At 41.1% G+C, this 20,041-nt stretch overlaps 1 protein-coding gene across 1 annotated transcript in view; it reads left to right on the top strand.

Moving 5' to 3' along the window:
- The first annotated feature begins 13,663 nt into the window (after positions 1-13,663).
- Positions 13,664-20,041, top strand: part of NDNF (neuron derived neurotrophic factor) — a 28,307-nt gene continuing 21,929 nt past the window's right edge. Inside the window, exon 1 of the mRNA XM_040418399.1 lies at positions 13,664-14,027. The gene's annotated coding sequence lies outside the window, so the exon portion shown is untranslated. The remainder of the gene's footprint in view (positions 14,028-20,041) is intronic.

Here is a 20,041-nt window from a genome sequence, read left to right as displayed (position 1 = left end):
ACATAGTGCTGTACATACTGTATGTTACATACATACATATAAACATGGTGCTGTGATGTCACAAGTTCACAACAATACTTAGTGCACAAATCAGTAAACTGTGAAGTTGCACATATTGCATAAATATGCGCCTCATGAATTGCAGATTTGCTCAATCGGCAATATATTGGAGCACTTTATCTGCATATAAAGCCATTTTTAATGTTCTGTCATGCCAACCATTCTCTCTAGTCTCAGGATACTTCTAGCAGCTTGAAAAATGTAGCAAAAGTGACCCACGTCTGTATTGCGTGCGCAATACGCACATATTACATTTCCGATTTTTGCAATCAAGAAAATAATGGAGAATTCTCAAATTCACTAATTTATGATGAATATTTGTCCAAATATTCACGAAATATCGTGAATTCGAATATCACCCGCTGCCGCTCATCACTATTCAACTGCTATAAAGAAGACAGAATGGCCACTAGGGAATAGGTTAGTGCCTCTGAAAGGTAGAACTGATAGTGACAAACTGTGTCTTAGAGAAGAGCTAATAAAATCATCACGTGTGGCAAAGAAAACATAGATGAGGTGCTGGTGTCCGCTGTGCAGGCGCTGTCTGCCTCCACATCACTCTGCACAGTCTGCACTCCCTGCTCTGAGGGTGACATGATCAGGTGTTTGTGAAAGCTCAGCTCTCATCAGAGACATCAAACAGATGGAGAATTTATTCACTTAAGGAGTCAGGGGCATGTTTATTAACTACAGGAGTCGTGCAGATCTCAAGTTTTCAACATGGGTGGTATGTGGTATTCTTTTACCTCAGCCCTATCCGATCAGAGTCTATGTGGTACTGCAGGATCTGTAAGGGTATGAGTATGACCACATGGTCAGGTTTCTGGATGGAATTTTGGAAGCCAAAATCAGGAGTGGATCATAAATGGAGAAAAAGTATACAGGACTGATAGGACTTATCCTCTTTTTTTTAATTCACTCCTAGTTTTGGCTTCCAAAACTGCATGCAGAAACCTGACCATGTGGTGGTACCCTAAAATGAAAATCTAAGAATGAACTATATGTCAAAAATGAATGAAGCCATTGTCCCACCCTTACTAATGTAGTCAATTGTGACACAGATTGGTACAATTGGCTGCAAATTTGGTACAATCTGGCATGTCTAGTTTTCAAAGAATAAATGTGTCTCACTCAAAAAGGGGAAATGGTTTACTGAAAAGGATGTGGTTTAGTGGGAATAGGGAGCCTATCAGTGTCTGCCTGGGATGCATTCTCTCATCGGAGAAAATCATTCTCGGCGCCCACCCTATATATCATCAATAAAGTGTAATAGATTTTGATAAAAAATGCACCCTAGTGGCAAGGGATTGGCTCCAAGGGAAGCTCCAAATGTTTTATTTCTCCTGGACCGTTAGGGCCCACTATGGTATCAGAGCCAGGGCCCACCAGAGAATCCTCTGGTACTGTGGTGAGTCAGTCCAACAATAGAAGGAACTCAATGGAGGGGCATAAACCAGACAATGGATGGAACACTGGGCATGTCACAATTGTCCTGCATCATCCAGGGATAATGGATTGAACAATGTATGTGTTAACATGGGTCAGCATCATCCAGGAATAAGGGATTAAACTCTGTATGTGTCACAGTGGGGGAGACAAACCAGTCACAGTGGACGGAACACTGTGCATGTCACAATGGGCCAGCATCATCCGGGAACAATGGATGGAACAATGCATGTGTCACAATGGGAAGCATAAACCAGAAGCAATAGATGGAACACTGCATGTCACAATGAGCCAGCATCATCCAAGGATAATGGATGGAGCAATGCACTTGTCACAATGGCTAGCATAATCCAAGGATAATGGATGGAACAATGCACGTGTCAAAATGGGCCAGCATCACCCAGCGATAATGGATGGTTCACTACGTGTGCCACAATGGGCCTGCATCATCCAGGGATAATGGATGGATCACTGCATGTGCCACAATGGGCCTGCATCATCCAGGGATAATGGATGGATCACTGCATGTGCCACAATGGGCCTGCATCATCCAGGGATAATGGATGATACAATGTACGTTTTAAAAATGGGCCAGCATCATCCAGAGAAATTGGATGAAACTCTGTACGTGTCACAATGGGCCAACATCAGCAAGGGATAATGAATGGAACACTGTGCGTGTCACCATAGGTCAGCATCATCCAGGTATAATGGATGGAACAATGCATGTGTCACAATGTGCCAGCATTATCCAAGGATAAGGGATGGAAACAATGTCGGACTTGGGTCTCTTAGCCCATCTGAGGAAATCATTCTCAGGGCCCAACCCTTATATCAGTAATAAAGTCTAATAGGCTGATAGCTATAGCTATGTATGGACATACATATCTATAGCTATCAGCCATTCATTATCGGTGAGAGTAGGTTGGACACTCACCCCTAATACCAGGCAGCGGCAAACGAGGTGAATACATCAGCCTCAGAGAAATACCTGACGGCAGCGCAAGTGTCTCTGTTTTCATAAAGTCTAATAAGCTTTGATAGAAAAAAAATTGACCCTATGGTATGAGAGCCAGAGCCCACCAGAGAAATCTGTGGTACTCTGGTGGGCCAATCCAACACTGGCGCCTATAATACGACAGTTCTGGCATAAAATTCTAACACAAGCTACGACATAAAGTGGTTAGTAAAAAGTATATGTCTGTGCACCAAATCTATCATCCAGCCTGAGCCACTGTGATAAATCTGGTGCAAGTCTAAGTCGCCTGTCTAGGTTTACTCGATCTATAGGATTGATAAATCTGCCCCATTAGGTTCACAGTTGTGTATAAGTTCAGAGATAGTAGTTTCTCTTTAGCGTTAAAGGGGTTGCATAGGCATAATCTCCTGCCTGATCGGACACTGGGTATAGAGATGCCACTACACACTTATTAGGACACTTGCTGAGGAAAATATCTGATGTCCTGAGAATATCTTACATAGGCCTCATTAATACAAAATACTCACTGGGTGCTGGAAGGGCAATGGTGTCTCTCCATGACCAATCTCAGATGAGACAGTAGGTGTGCACAACCGTTTATGTTAGGTCTTAGGTTTAGATTAGTGCTCCCAATTTTAAAATGCAATCTAACCTTATTCCATATATGCTTACTTACTCAAATGTCCAGGAGACTGATGAAAAAGGAGACCCCCCCCCCAAACTCCCAGAAGAGTAGACCTTATTCTTTTGCTTTCGGTTCATTGATGGTCCAGTTATATGAGTAGGGACCAGCTGTTGTTCCTGCTGCCTGCACAGTAGCTCACTGGGTGCTAGAAGGGCAATAGTGTCTCTCCATGACCAATGTCAGATGAGACAGTAGGTGTGCACAACCCTATATGTTAGGTATTAGGTTTAGATTAGTTCTCCCAATTTTAAAATACAATCTAACCCTGTTCCATATATGCTTACTAACTCGAATGTCCAGTAAACTGATGAAAAAGGAGACCCCCCTTTCCCAAACTCCCAGAAGAGTAGACCTTATTCTTTTGCTTTCGGTTCATTTATGGACCAGTGATATGAGCATTGACCAGCTGTTGTTCCTGCTGCCTGCACAGTAGCATGTGTGGGCATATACAAGTACACATCCTCTTGGCCAGAAGCCAGGTTCAAAAATATCTGATGCTCTCAGCATTAATTAATTTAGGTAGTATTTTATGCTGCACTGTGGTATCTGGGGCCACTTTTAGTTTTTTTTTCCAGGGCCACTCCTGTCATCTCCAGTCCACTCCTGTCATCACTGAACCACCAAGGGAGTCATTACCATGCAGCAAGTAAGAGAAGAGGTCAAGCACCTTAAATGCAGCACTGTGTCTGCTACTATAAAACTTGGCACAGGAGCTGGAACTTTAAAGATGGCAGCATGGCTGTCACTAGTTTAAGAGTACTGTGGATGTCACTTTTATGAGACATTGAGATTGGTATTGCTAAGAGGGTAATGTAACTGGAACTGGTGCTTGACTGGATTAGGTTGAGGGCCATGGCCTATGTTTTAGGGAGCAAAATGGCAAACACATTGGAGGAATTTGTCAAGTCGCCAGTTCATCCACCAGCCTTGGTTCCCTTTATACTGGAGTGAGAGGCCAATAAATAAATTTGGTGCATCTCTGGCCCTCCAAGTGCCAAAAAGTCAAGCTAGTTTCTCATGTAAATGAAAGTAAATTCGTGGGGCATGGGAGGCCATGCCCTCTCACTTAACCCTGCCCACGCAACTCCCATTTTTCAGAAAAGTGCCATGAGTATCAGAAACTGGTCAAATTTGCACAAATGAGGAGTACACCAAAATGTGTTCCATTTTAGGCCAATTTTCTGGCATAAAGGAACCAATGCATTTCCCCTCCCTAAGCACCCTGCAGTAGTTTCTCAAAAGTAGATAACTACACTCGGGTCCATAGCCCTCAGGCCTCAAAGAGAACCTTCCCTTATATTTGTGTGTGGCTAGTGCAGCATTAGCAGGCAATATTTAAAGGGTCACTGAGTATTCAGAAAACTTTTCATGTCGTAGAGATATATAAAAAGTTTTGTTTAATGGGGGTCTGAGTGCTGAGACCCCCACTGAGGAGAGAGAAGTGCTGACACATTGCGCTCTCTCTCCACATTTTTCCTAAAAACTCAGTGACTCTATAAAGGGGGTTTCCCATGATTATTCTAAAAAATGAAAATCAGACATCATATAGTATATGACAACCTCTTTCTAACAAAACTAGAACCAGCGCTATACCTCAAGTAGATCCAAGGATATCCCAATTCAATGCTCGAATTGTTCTGCTAGATTTATATCAAGCTGGCAGCTCAAGGGGAATATCCTTTCTGCTGCCGCTCAGTGGGCGTGTCCTTTCTGCTACATTTGTCTTCCTATCACAGCTCAGGAGGCAGTTGAAAGATTAAGGCTCCATTCACACGTCCGTGGTGTGTTACGGACCTGCAAACTGCGGATCCGCAACACACCTGCCCGGCCCCCCTATAGAAATGCCTATTCTTGTCCGCAAACTGCGGACAAGAATAGGACATGTTCTATCTTTTGCGAAGCTGCGGACCTGAAGATCGGGGGCGCGCTCCGCAAATGCGGATGCTGACAGCACACTGACATCCATTCCGTCCCCATAGAAAATGAATGGGTCCGCACCCGTTCCGCAAAAATTGCGGAACGGATGCGGACCCATTTACGGACGTGTGAATGGAGCCTAAACAGTGAGCTAGACAAAGAAATAAGAAAAACAACAAACAGCAGGTGGCGCTATACAGATACATTGTATTGAATAACTCAGTGGCTATGATAAGATCTGCCATCTATGTAATGAAGAACACCCTGGTCGTGCATTATTACACTAAATTTACAATGCAATAACTGTAATACAAAATCTGCACTTGTGTCTTCATCAGCTCTGACAGAGTTAATAGTAGAAGGCAAGTCTTCACACTGCTGTCCCTGGCTACTGTATGACACAGGCTACCTGCGCCTGTGTGATGGTGTCTCCTTCAGTTGCTTTGTCATCTTTTCATAGGTTGTGATCTGGTTTGTAGAGCTGATATGGAAGCTGATCTTAGCTTATTTCAGTGGATGCCATTATCGCAGGGAAATGTGCTTGTTCCAGCAGAATCGATGCAGATCCGACTGGTCTAATGAAGTTCTGGCTTATTCACTGGGCTCTTAAAAGGAGTTATCTCATGAGAAATGTTGGTTATAGTCAAATCCAGCTCATAATTATAAGCATTTTTATAGCTATACTTATATAAATATGTTTTTATATCCCCAGATAGCGTTGAGCAAATAAAAGTTAAACTAATTGAATTTAATCTGAATTTCAGGAAATATCTGACTTGCCGCGTAGCCGAATTTCTTTGGGCTTCGTGGTAACAAATCTACTTTTTCTGAAATGGCGGCAAAAAATAATACGAAATTACATACTCACTTCATCCATTTGCTCTCAGAGAGGCTGTCGCAACCATCTTGATTGAAGATGCCGCACTAAATCTTGCGGTTTCACAACGTCAACCCGCTGGCCGGGCGTGGTGACGTCATCACGTCACTGGGCGAGATTTTGTGCAGTGTTTACAATCAAGATGGCCGTGATAGCCTCTCTGCGAGCAAATGGATGACGTGAGTATGTATTTTTTATTTTTACTGGATTAACCATTGAACAGTGGCATAACGATCGTGGTCGCAGAGGGCCCGGCGGGGAATGAAACCCGCTGCACTCACATGTAACGGGAGCACTCTGACGGGGCCCGGCATAAAGTACAGTGACAATGCCGGGCCCCCGTAAGAGCGCTCTTTAAACATGTATAATATGCATCCCGGACGCAGAGGCGGGGGGACGCAGAGGCAAGGGGGGAGCAGACGCAAGCTGGGGGGGGGGCAGAGGCAAGGAGGACGCATGCATGCACCCGGCAGTTCTTGTTTTCAGAGCTCTGGCACTCCCCCTGCAGGACGCACATTGCACTGCTGGCTGTGGGAGGAGCGCTGAAAGCCTGGGAATCCAGCACAGCCAGCAGCACGATGTGTGTGAGAGAGCATGTCATCAGGGAAGAAGGTAAGTATGTGTTTATTTTTTTCTTTCATAAAACTGCAGACTGGCGGCAAAGGGGGGGCCACAACTACAGTGAGGGAGCACAAAAGTGGGCATCTTTACTGAGGGAACACATAATCTGGAATAACTACTGTGAGGGGGCACGTAATCTGGCATAACTACTGTGAGGGGGCACCTAATCTGGCATAACTACTTTGAGGGGGTACCTAATCTGGCATAACTACTGTGAGGGGACACCTCATCTGGCATAACTACTGTGAAGTGGCACCTAATCTGGCATAACTACTTTGAGGTGGCACCTAATCTGGCATAACTACAGTGAGGGGGCACATATCTGGACATAACTACTGAGAAGGGGCACATAATCTGGCATACTTACTGTGAGGGGGCACATAATGTGGCATACTACTGTGATGGGGCACATATCTGGCCAGAACTACTGTGAAGGGGCGCATATCTGGCTATAACTACTGTGAGAGGGCACATATCTGGCCATAACTAGTGTGAGGGGCACATATCTGGGCATAACTACTGTGAGGGGGCACAAAAGTGGGCATAACTACTGTGACAGGAACAAAGGTGGGCATAACCTCTGTGAGGGGCCACAAGGAGGACAAAACTATTGTGAAGGGGCCACAATGTGGGCATTAGTACTGTGTGGTAGAACTTAGGGGAAATGTCCTAGATTACCCTGCTATACATTGGCATGGCTCAGTCTTACAGGCCAGCACAGCGCCCCCTGCTAGGGATTTCACAGGTGCAGTCACCATCTCTTCCTTATGTGATTATTCTTTTTTTCTCTATCACCATACGGGGCCTTGTTCTGGATCCAGGGGATATCACACTGACGCCAGCGACACCCTGGATGAGGTAGGACCAGTTTTTATTAGTTAGGACTGGGTGAGTGTAGCCATGCATTGGGCTTAGTGTAAAAAAAAATTGCCAGCTCTTTGTATAAATTGGGGGGGGGGGGGGGAAGGGTCCAATCCAAAGTTTGCACTGGGCCCATAACACTCTAGTTACGCCACTGCCCCTGAAAGTCCTTAATTTTAATCCCAGATACCGCGATCAGCGATGAACATGGCATCTGAGGGGTTCAATGACGAGGGGAGGTGCAACCACTGTTCCCCATCATTGCGTCCACTACATACAAAAGAATACGCTTCATGACAAAATAATTGGTCACAAATCTAATTTCTTCGTGAAATTTTGTGAAGCAGCCAAAGCAAATGTTTCATAACTTCGCTCATCACTATACCCAGATAATGCAGGAATAATGTTAAACTAGCCCCCCTGCTGTTTCTAATGGATAGCCTTTGTGTGTCCACCTCTGTAAATGTGCCAAACTGGACGCACATCCTCAGTCTTGGTCTTTTGGGTATACGGAGGGGTCCCTGGTGTGGCATCTTCTCTGTGTGTGAGCAGACATGACAAGCACGACAGTGTTACTGTGATTGCTGAGGTGGCTATTCTTTACATCTGTATGATCTGGGGAAATGGAAATTTTTTAAATAAATGCAAACAATTTTTAGAGTATAGGGTTTGATTTAAGTACATACAATATTTTAGATTTGCCATGTGGATTTGCAGACAGAAATGTAGAGAGGTGAAATCTGCATCAAATCTGCAGCAGAGATAATGTTATGCCTTTGAATTTTGCTACATATTTGTACATGAACCCATCCATAGCTTTGAGCAACTTTACTTATTTGGGAATATTTATCAAATCTGGAGCAAAGGGAAACTGGCTTTGTTGCCCATAGCAACCAATCAGATTCCACCTTTTATTTTTCAGGGCACCTTTGGAAAATGAAAGGATCTGATTGGTTGCTTTGGGCAACTAAGTCAGTTTTCTTTTGCACCAGTTTTGATAAATCTCCCCCACTGTAACATTCTGAGCAAAACTCAAAAATTTTAGTTTTATCTCGACCATGACTCTATTCTGCAGAGTTTTACTTTAAGTTTGTGCATGTGTTTTTTTTTTAAAGAAAGAACTGTAATGGAGTCCGGGAGCTTCAAGCTACATGTCTGACAAGTTCACTCCTTGAATGTAAATGTTGCAGGTTATAGGTTCTAGACTTCTGGAGATGGGACATTGATCCATATTATTGGAATCGGGAAGGAATATTTCTACCTTAATATGGGTCAATTGGCATCCACCTCATAAGTTTTCTGCCAATCAGCATGGTAAGATTATCGGTTGGACCTGATGGACCTGTGTCTTTTTCCAACCTTACCAACTATGTGACAATCTCACTGCTCACTTGTCTTTAAACTTTCCCAAGTAAAATGACCTTAGTAGTGCCAAAACTCAATGGCGATAAAAAAATGATAGTTTTGATATTACAGAAGTGAGATTACCAGCATGAAATTCTGCATTGAACAGAACATTTTGGTGTCTTTTGTATAGATAAGACAGTTATGTATGGGCATGATGGTTACTAGTAGAACCATGTAACAGGGTCCTCTATTGGAGGCATGTTTACAGTACAAGGAAAGTGTGTTTTCCTGCCCCAAGCAGGTTGCTCTCTGTTTGTTGGTCTGGATAAGATCTGTCATCAGGTTTGTGAGTGCAGTTTGTCACCCATAGGGCAAGTGGACACAGATCCTTAAAGAGACTAAGCACCTTTGTATTCATGAAAACACTTCTAAACACTTCCATACAAATAGCCCGCATTTAAGGATGTTAATGCCTTAGCCCTTGTAAATGACAATGCTAGAAGTTACAATGTTATGCTCATGACAACAATACCATTCACAATTACTTAATGTCAGAAAAATATTAAGCAAACAAAAATTATTTTCTGAAAAACTCTGATTCTTCACCAAAACCAACGTTTGGCTTTGTCAGTATATAAAAATAAAGGGGTTCTCCAGTCATTTCTTCTAATCCGCACTTGTTAGCAAGCTGTGGAAGAAAGATGATAGTACTTACTCATCCTTCGCTCCGTCGATGCCACTGTCTCCGCTGTACTCGCGCAGGCTACGGGCTCTTCCAGCCGAGTCCAACCGGATGTGGCCACTTCTTTCCCTGTTCAGCTGCATTTACTGCCATGTAGCTTAATGTAGCTGAAAAGGAAAAGAAGTGGCCACATCCGGTTGGGGGTATGGTTTGGTCTGACACCCCACATCGCTACTGATCAGCTTTTTTGGGCTGCTGCCAGTGCCAGAAACCATACCAAGCCAGAAGCACAAGGTTCCTTCTACTATAGTAAACCAAGGCCAACATTACCAATAATTCCCATTTAGGCCCCACTTAGTAATAATTCTCTTTCAGAGTCCGGCCCTGCTCAGTAGTGATCACGTTTAGGCCCCAAGACCCCAGCACCTCTGAATAGTATTTCCCATTTATGTCCCAAATGGGCCAGCCCCACTCATTACAATCCACCCCCCTGTGCCCCTTAAAGTAAAAAGAAAAAATGTACTCACCTCACCCTTCCTCTTTGTTTCTCCTATTAGTGTTCTATCAGCAGACTCCTATCTGCAAGCTGGCTTATGAGACAACTGGTTACATGGCCCTTATGACTTTGTCAGGGCATGCCCGTCTGGCTCTCTCATAGGCCACAGGATGGTTTAGGCCTGCGGCCAGGCCTAGCCCGGCATATGGCCTGCAAGAGTGAATGGCAGGGCAGAGAGCCCTTAGCTCTCTGCTCCGCCATTATTTTAACAGTGTCGGCCTGGCCCCCCTATACCTGACCAGCCAGCACCAGGTGCCCCCTTACATTTTTGGACCTGGGACAACTGCTCCTCTGCTATACCACTGGTTGACTCATTCCCCACCTTAGTGTTCTCATTTTTACACTGACCTGCTCCAATTTCCTCTAGTCCCGCCCTTGCCCAAGTGAACTTGACCTCATAGTCTGTTCTTTACGGACTGTGATGTAACAAATTACTAAGGTAGGGCACAAGATCTAGCTACAATGGTTGAGATATTTTGGGGGCATATAGAAAAGTTAGGGATGTGGGGTGCTAGGGTAGGGTTTTCTTTTCTGCTTTATTGTTTTCATTCTCCCTTGTCAGTTTATCTTACCTTGTCTTTGGATGTTAATGTTCTACTAAGAAGGTTGCATCACCTATACAGAGTTAGATGTTAGACATGTTAGATGTTACATGTTACACAGCATGATAGACTCATTTCTGTATATGGAAAGAGAGAGTTGTGTGAAAGATTGGGGAGCAACATCTCAAAATGTAATCAATGTATTGGCTAGTTATCATTGCTCATTTAGTAGTGAGACCATTGAGCCCAGTGATTGTCTGTAGCAGTATGTGGAAGGTCATCACTGCAGCCAATCTATACATCACTAGCTAAAGCTTGGGAAGATTACAGAGTGGCAGCGCTGGACTGCAGTGAGCACAGAAGTTTCCTGATTATTTTACCAAGCTCCCTATCACTTTGGTAAAAAAAACAACAACCCCGGACAACTCCTTGGATTCTAAGACACTAATATAGTGCTCCCAACATACGAACTGTGGTGTAATGGTCACACTTGTGCTTGAATATAATTGTCGGCCTCTTCTCAAAATGTTATATTTGCATTTTCATCTTTCGCAGTAAAAACACTCAGTACCAAGGAGTTCCATACCAAAAATTTTGAAAATTGTAAGATTGTGCCTAATAATTTTTCACTATACACCTTCCTTAAGGAGTACTGACTGCCATATTTCTCTTTATCTGCCGCTTACCTAACTGTTGTTCTTCAACTAGTCTTCTGCAGGCTGCAATATTATATACCAGGTGACAACACGCAAAATAGAGACCCCTGGTCACCATATTTACAGTTTAGCAATATGGCCTAAAAATAATACCATTAAATACAATTTCCATATAATAACCTCATAAGCATTTATCACGCAATCATTTATACCACCATACAATGCCTCAATACAACCTCCCTGCAGTATCTGTATCTACTCTACCTGGTGACTGGAACAAACAGTCTTTGCTCTATTCTCAGGTTGTTCCTGTGGGTCTCATCCTCAAGGAACCTCTAAGATATGTGGGATAATGCCCAGTAAACAAATCACGGGAAAAAAAATATAAAACATCCTGCACGATATAATAAGGAATCTTACGGATGTACATGGCTACATTTATACAGTCACAGAAAATAATGCACTATAATAATAGATGCAAGCATAACATATGGACTAAGCCCTCACTCTATTGATAAAATCTGAGACACTTGGTCAATACATTTTGATCAAAACACATCTAAGCCCACCTACCAAGCGACAAGGTGGTCTCAGTTCAGGCGGGTCCTACACTAAACCTACCCATGCCATTATTTTCTGTGACTGTGTAATGCCCAATAAAACAGGTCCTGACTTTTAGAGGAGAATACTTCAGGAATATGCCTAGTGTTTCAAAATACTATCATTTTTTTTTTTCAAAACCTATGTGATCAGATCCAGAACGGTGGATACCAGGAAGCAGTAATAATTTAGGGTACAGCCCCATGTTCAGGTTTTCTGATGCAGATTATGAAGCCAAAACTAGGAGTGAATTCAAAAAAGAGGAGAAATCGTATCAGTCCATAATATTTTCTCTCTTTTTATGATCCACTCCTGATTTTGGCTTCAAACACTGCATTAGAAAACCTGAACATATGGCAGCACCCTGAGTGTTTTTAGCTCCTCTCGTTCCGAAGTCATTGCCCTGAATTCAGGTGGCATTTATTATTGCTATTAAGAAACTCATGCCTTAAATACACAAATGTGGAAGGTGTAAGGAGTAGGTAGCAATTTCCATTAGGCAGTAAGTGCTTACATCTGATTTGAATCGCTCCACATTTGCTTCAAGTGATTGATCAGTGCTAAGAAGCTGGTGTGTAGGGGAACTGTTTCTCATTATCCAACACATGCAAGCCGAAGCGGGGAGACTTTACAGTATGGCAATCTATCTTTGATCTCCTTTTTATAATAATATAATCCGATTTGCCAGACTTAAACAATCTATTATGGATGGCTTAAAATATATGTTTATGATTTGATATAAAAATGGCAGTAGTTTATACCCCCCCCCAGTCAGAGTCAATAAATTAGACTGTAAAAACAAATTTGGTAATTCTCGTTGTATTAAAATGAAAGTAGCGATATACCCCGATTATAAAATGCATCGTGAGGGCTCAACAGATGCAGATCTTTGCACTTCGCAAATCCCAGATAAGACACTGGATCAAGCCTATATTTTTTTGCTTTTTTTTCTTCTTTTGGCATTTTTTACATGCCTGCATATTTTAAGAAATGCCCAGTGACCACAGCTTTGGCTTGGCAGAAGGTTTATGAAACAGTTTGCATTTGGTATGGTGTCTGGAAACTCCACGCCAAAAACTATTTATTCAAAAAACAAGGTTTGCTTTTCCTTCCCCGTGCTTTCAGCAGCTTCTTCTTCAATAAAACCTATGTTCCATCCTTAACTACACTGCCCTGAAAAACAAGCTGAGTGAATTACTGAGATTATATTTTTATGTGCGCAGCACGCAGCATCTGCTGAAATTGCAACGTTAGCTCCGTACTAAATATACAGAAGCATATGCAGAGTTTGGTCATTCTTTTTTCGGAATGGGGGCTACATTTTCTGTGCCCCGAGATAACTCCCTGAGTTACCATTATGCAGCAGTAATGCATTCCTATGTAAAACCTCAGAAGTACAGCTGATGAGGTTTGCTTCGCTACACGTGCAAAATATAAAATCCCATATCGAATATGACTAGTAAAACGTCCCGAGCAAACAGTAGGAAAATAAATTGCATGGGTTTGTTATCCGTCTATGGTAAGGTGATCGATTTGAAATCTTTTTGCAAATTGAGAGAGTTGTTTTCTAAAATAAATCCTTTAAATTGAAACCATATAAACTGTCAGTGCATTCTAGTCCTGGTAAACCTTTGCAAGCCTCACAGACAGCCCCCTCTCCCCCTTCTTTTTTACTGCGCTCTTCTACTCCATCCCTTTGTCATTGTAAGTCTGCGGTGCCTGCCTGTGCCCCTGTCTTTGTTTTTATAGTGAAGGTGGGCCGGGTTTCATACCATTCAGAAAGTGAGCAGGGAGAGGGGGCGGTGATTGGTTCAGGCATCTGTACCCTCCTCTCTTGGTTGGTGGGTTAGGTGCATGGGATTTATTCACAGGGGAGGGAAGGCTCTGTGCTCTGCTATTGACATTCAGCACCAATGCACTACAGGATCAGTGTGAGAGAGAGCAGATACCTAACACAGTGCAGAGGCACAGCAACTTTTCAGCAGAGCATCTATGCCAAGACCTACTGCGCCCTCTTGCCAGTGAGGATATTGGATACCGGGGCATGCCAGCAGACTTTGTAGCTGTCACTTCACAGCTTTTCCTTCTATAGAAAGTTTTAGTGGGACTGAACAAAGTGCACAAACCTTGATTGTGTCTGAAGAATATTTCGGGGGTACATCAGAGCACCCAGGGACATTTACAGTGACGTCAGAAAGGTATGTGTTAACTACTCTCTCTAATATCTACTTTTTTTTTTTTTATATATCAGAGCGGAGTTTGTCATTTGGCTTAACTCATGATTATAACATAATTCTGGTTTTACATAGGAGTGTATGTAAACATAATAACATAAAGCATTATAAAAGCTTAATAAAGCAACACAGCCAGTAAAAAAAGAGTTACATATTGTATTTTCAACATACTTTTTTCTTCTTTTTTAACACTTTTTCTTAATCCTGCATTACCTGCAACTATGTTATATATACTGAGCAAAGTTACATTAATAAGCTCCATCTTCAAGTCACTGCATTGAAATTGACTTGAAAGTACAAAGGTACAAACATCCAGCAAAAAAAAATATATATTTTTGTGATTTTGCTGCCTTAATGAAAAAATAAAAGCGATTAAAACCCAACTGAAAAAGTGTTCCTCTGTAATAGCCAAGCATCCCCTCTACCAAGAGAAGCCCAAAGGCTGGGGATGTGAGTGAAGGAATGACTGTCTGGCGATCACTTGAACTAGTTAATTGGTCTCTCTAAGTTCCAAGACCTTTGAAAAGTTTCTTGCAGAGCAGACCCAGGAAATTACAGCTTTGATATCCCTGCCAGTGCACAATCAGAGCCGCTTTATGACATGACTTGTAACTGGAGGAGGTATTTGACTTGTATGGTAAACTTGGCAGAAGAGATCCCTACTTGATATTATTTGCAATGTTGTGGCTGACTTTGAATTTTGGGTCCTGTTTGCTTTAATAATTCAGCTTTACACTGAGGCTAAGCCTGGCTGCCTGTTCTAAGCAGATTTGTTTGCTAGGGATGAATCAGCAGGATGCTAAAGGTAGGGCTTGATCAAAAGAGATGGATTAGCAGACAAATAATCTCTTAGTACACATGTCACTGAGCGGAGAACATATGGCTGTCTTGTTTTCCTAGTGTATCCCTTACATATAGGGATGACCTTAGGAGTTGGCATGGTGTAATCCTGGGGCAAATCAATGCAAGGGTCATTTTGGCCATGGCTAAGAGCTACCTCGCTCCTTGTAATGTACTGGACAATAAATTGAGAGGAGGGGGTATCATGAATATAATGCATAGGGACGCTGCTGACTTCAATGTATTAACACACTGATTTTAACAGCACTCCTCTTGAATAAAGTCATTTTGTAAAAGTAATATTTGATAGTATATCCTGAGCTTGTTCTGGTTTCTGGGCAGTAATGGATGGAGCCACAATCATCTCTGTGATGTGTTCAATGTAGTATTAGTCTTCTGTGGGCAAAGCAAATGTTAGGACCTGATTTGGGGGAATGTAAGGTGTAACCCACTTGATACTTTGGCAGTTGGCAGTACTTTCCTGGCGTGGTGTATAGATCTGCTCCTTAGTTAAGGTGTGTATTATAAGCTAAGCCTTCCTTCTTGTCAGGGTCTATATCTGAGTTGTAGAGCACTAAGGGCAAACATGGTCTCTAATAAGTACAATGGTTTAAGTTAAAATTACCCCGACATGGTCTACAAGTGTCTGTACATTGTATATAATGGTGTGTATATCTCTACTTTTTAATGAAATTATTGCTATGTATTTGAAAAAGCTTTCTTTATATAATTTCATCAATGTTATGATACCCCACGATAATCATTCAAAAGAGCTCCACTATATCTTGATTGCCATCAAGAAACCAAGAGACAGTACAACAATGTTTAAAATCAGCCAATACAAATTAATTGTATTAATTTGCATAGTAATAATTTGTATTAATTCCAGTTTAAAAATATATTTAATTGCTATCACACTCAAACTGATATTATAAGAGATCTGTAATGAGATGGTGTTCATTGTTTCGCTGGTGACAAATGTCTCTGAGAATTCTTGTTCTCCTTGCAAGTTATAAAATAGGTCAGATAGAAACACAGTTCTGGAGGCTGATGTAGCGTAACCCCATGCCAGCGGCATGCTGTGCCCTTCTACCGCCACTATGGGTCACTCTAGGGAAATATATGGAGCACTTTCTATAATCACACAATCTGGAGCACTGAAGTTTATAAGGGGTGAATAAGAAATGGGATGTAGGCAGCTCCAAGGAAGCTTTAACTGTGAATGTACTAATAGCCCAAATACAATCAGTTGCAAGATAAATTAAATTGTTATTGTTTAAAGAAGATTTACAGAAGCAGGGTCTGTATAAAGAAGTAGTTTATAGTGTATGTAAACCACGTTTCCTGCATTTTGATTATCTGTTTTATGTGTAGACTAGAAGACTGGCCAAAAAAATGTGGTTTAGGCGAAGCCTCTTGAATACAGTGAATAGAATAATCCTAACCATTATGTAACTCATTTGCTAGGAAAGCAGTCAAAACAAATTTACTGAATACCCTTTGGCAATAAATGAGTTAATCATAGATGTGTCACCAGCTGTAAGGTGACACATTACATATTTCGAAAAGAAATTAATGAAACACTATCCAATATTATGTCTGGTTTCTAATTATAAAAAGCATCTCTAATATAGCATCTCAAAGGAGGTGTATTTTTCTGAAACAGCGTAATAAAATCCACCCAAAATTCACCAAAAAACATTGAAAGAAATATTTTAAATGTTTCTGTACAAATAGTTTGCTAGAAGAAGAAAACATGGTTAAAATGAACCACATCAATGTAGCATATCATGGTGAATTATGACAAAGAAAATCCCCTACACCATTAAATAGATGGAGAGATGGATAGATACATAATAGATAAAGAGATGAATGGATGGATGGATAGATAGTAGATGAATAGATAGATGGAGATAGACAGATGAATAGATATATGTAGAAACATAGATAAATAGATAATAGATAAAGAGATAGATGAAAAGATATATAGATAGATAGACAGATGAATAGATAGATGGAGATAGACAGATGAATAGATAGATGTAGAGACTTAGATAGATTGATAATAGATAGATAGATAGATAATAGATAAAGAGATAGATGAATAGATAGATGGAGAGATGGAGATAGATAGATTATATTAGATAGATAGATAGATAGATAATAGGTAGAATATAAAGGAAGATAGATAGATTAGATAGATAAGAGATAGATAGATGATATTAGGTAGATAGATAAGAGATAGATAATAGGTAGAGAGATAGATAGAGCTCTGCTATATCTGATATGCATCTGCACCGTTATAGATGTGTACACATAAGGAAGAATAGCATGGTCAGTGGATAATAAGCAGCTTTATCCCAGCTCTTGTGATTACTGTACATAGCTACTTTTTAAAGAGACATTATCTATCTTGAAGATGAGATGAAAAGAGTAGCATATAAATAAAAACTTTGCTCCTTTAGATTTCATTGTTTGCATTTCTGAAATCGCGTCGATGACACGGACGTAGAGCGTGATGTCACAGGGAGCTAGAAATAGAAGTCAATGGCCATTTTCACTGTCTCGCTCGTGTTCCTTTTCAAAACATTCAGAATAAAACTGCACGCAAAAGAGCTTCCTTTAAGCTTCGCCTGCAGCTTGTTTGTCCTGGAGACTCTGCGAGGAATGAAGAAAGATGACATGCCCTTTAGAAACCCTGGTTTGGTCTCTAGCACTTCATTGCTATTACTTAATCTGTGAGAAAACTTCTTTGTCTGTTTTCGGGAGGAATTCTAAATTCCTCAGAATGCTTTACTTTACCCAAACACACAGTCTATATGACTTACTTTGAAAAACTGTGTCTGTGCCAAGACATGCCATTAAGATGGTAATGTAGAGGCAAAAGGGGTGAACCGTGTAGTGTCCTGGCAGCCAAGAATGGATTCACTATATCTTAGCATATAGTACACTCAGCTTCTCATCATCAGCTCTACAACTAGTCAGAAGGAACTGGGGCTGGCACGAAGGAAAGAATCACAGTCAATATGGACCTTATTAGTAAAGTAGTGTAGTTCTAGGCTGAGCCTGGTTTTCCTAAAACATTATCATATTCCCAGTTCCCTCCTTCCAGACTGCTAATAGGTTTATTCTAAGATCTAAACACATTTCTTGGTTTTGCATCTTAGCCATTCTTTTCTCTCCCTACATTTACACATACAAGGCGTTAATTACCACATGGTGAATTTCTTTTCACTGCAGCTTTAATTGACCTCTTCCTAATGTGGCTTTGTCCAAATTCTTGTTATTAATTATGTGTTTTGTATGTGACACAGACAAAGTCAAAATGAACAATTACTGGGTCCTTGTTTTCTGCATAAGTTTCTATCCGAGTAAAACGTGTGTGTAAATGCAAGCTCCCAGTAATGAATTATCAGGACATCCTCATTATTGGGACCAAAATCTTTATGGGTAAATTCAATCTTACCTACGAGCATAGATATCTTTTTTCAGTGCATTACGTCAAATTTAATACACCCCCAAAGGGAATTTTTTTGTAACTTGACCTCAGAATAAAATCATTTTATATAAATAAAAATGTATAGTGAAATGTTTTTCCCATGTACTTGAATAGCATTACCTATTATTTCTTCTTTTCTGTAAAAATATGAACTTATTTCTGGAGGCCGTTCCATAGCATCAGCCTGTGTGACAGCAAAGTGACCACTATCTTTGTGCTTAGGACTCAAAGTAATGTGGTAGTCATCCTGCTAGGACGATCAAAAAACCTTCTGCCTACAAAGCTATGTAGGAACAAATAATAATTTCTTCTTGTCTCCTATAAATGAAACAAGTGCAGATAGTACTGTCTCAACCAATAAATGATGTAGGTACAGAAAGTACTGTCTCGCCCAATAAATAAAGTAGGTGCAGAAAGTACTGTCTCACCCAATAAATGAAGTAGGTACAGAAAGTACTGTCTCAACCTATAAATGAAGTAGATACAAAAAGTACTGTCTCACCCAATAAATGAAGTAGGTACAGAGATTACTGTCTCGCCCTATAAATGAAGTAGGTACAGAAAGTACCATCTTTCCCTATAAACCTTTGAATTATGTAGATGCAGATACTACTTTCTGCCCATGTCTCCTTATATGATGTAGGTTAGAGATAGTATTACTAAAGGATTAAAGGGGTTATCAGAGTTTTATTTTTTAAATCTCATGTTGCCCACCGTGATGTGCATTAGAAGTATTACCTTATAGCGATTAACATTACTCTACTGGGCAAGTGCTGTGCTCCTCTGTTTAATTAGGTTGCAAGCTCTTCTGGGATAACTTTCCTTATATTTTGCAAATGATCCTAGCCCAGTTTCAACCTACAAAGTACTCAGGTTGTGCCAGTGCAGTCATGCAGCCTTGAGCACTGTAAGCAGTCAGTGCCCGGGGCTGCCTGAATGCGTAGGTGCCACCCGTGTACATTGTGGGTTGAAACTGGGCTTGGATCACATGCCCAATGTACGCCATGTGATCCTGGAAGAGCCCATAACCTAATTTGACCCAGGAGCACAGTAGGGTAATGTTAATGATCATAAGGCAATACTTGTAATGCACATCACAGCAAGATGAGATTAAAAAAAATCTGATAACCCAATTTCAGGCACATATATGACTGCATCCTATTTCCCCTCTAACTGACGTATCTACAGGTACTATCTCTTCAATAAATACTGAAGGTACAGCTAGTACTATCTCCTTATCTTGATAAGTGCTCCTGCACATGAGTGTGTGTGCCTTGTGCCCTTATTGCGAAGAACAACAGCCATTGGCCTGAATAGGTCTGCAATCCTCAAGATATGGAGTCGTGCAGATCGGTGGCATGGACCGGAAGCCCACAGAAGCGCTCCAAATAGAGACACAACTGAGAAAAAATATAGCTGCTTAACTCAAAAACTGAAAGAGAAGGGTTTTAGAAACTAAAACAGAATTGTGAGGGAAACAGCATTTTTAAGATTCCAAATGATGCACAACTAACTATTCACATAGTTTTCTGAACAATTACTTTTTTGTTCTGAAGTTTTTCATATAGAAGCTGTTGGTTTTAAAACGGGCAAAATCGTATAAAATCTTGCAAGCTATCTATTCACTTGTGACCAGCTA

This window comes from Bufo bufo, chromosome 2 (assembly GCF_905171765.1).
Source record: "Bufo bufo chromosome 2, aBufBuf1.1, whole genome shotgun sequence".
NCBI classification, from domain to species: Eukaryota; Metazoa; Chordata; class Amphibia; order Anura; family Bufonidae; genus Bufo; species Bufo bufo.
The sequence above is the reverse complement of the archived record's forward strand: the minus strand, read 5'-3'. Positions and strand labels throughout refer to the sequence as shown.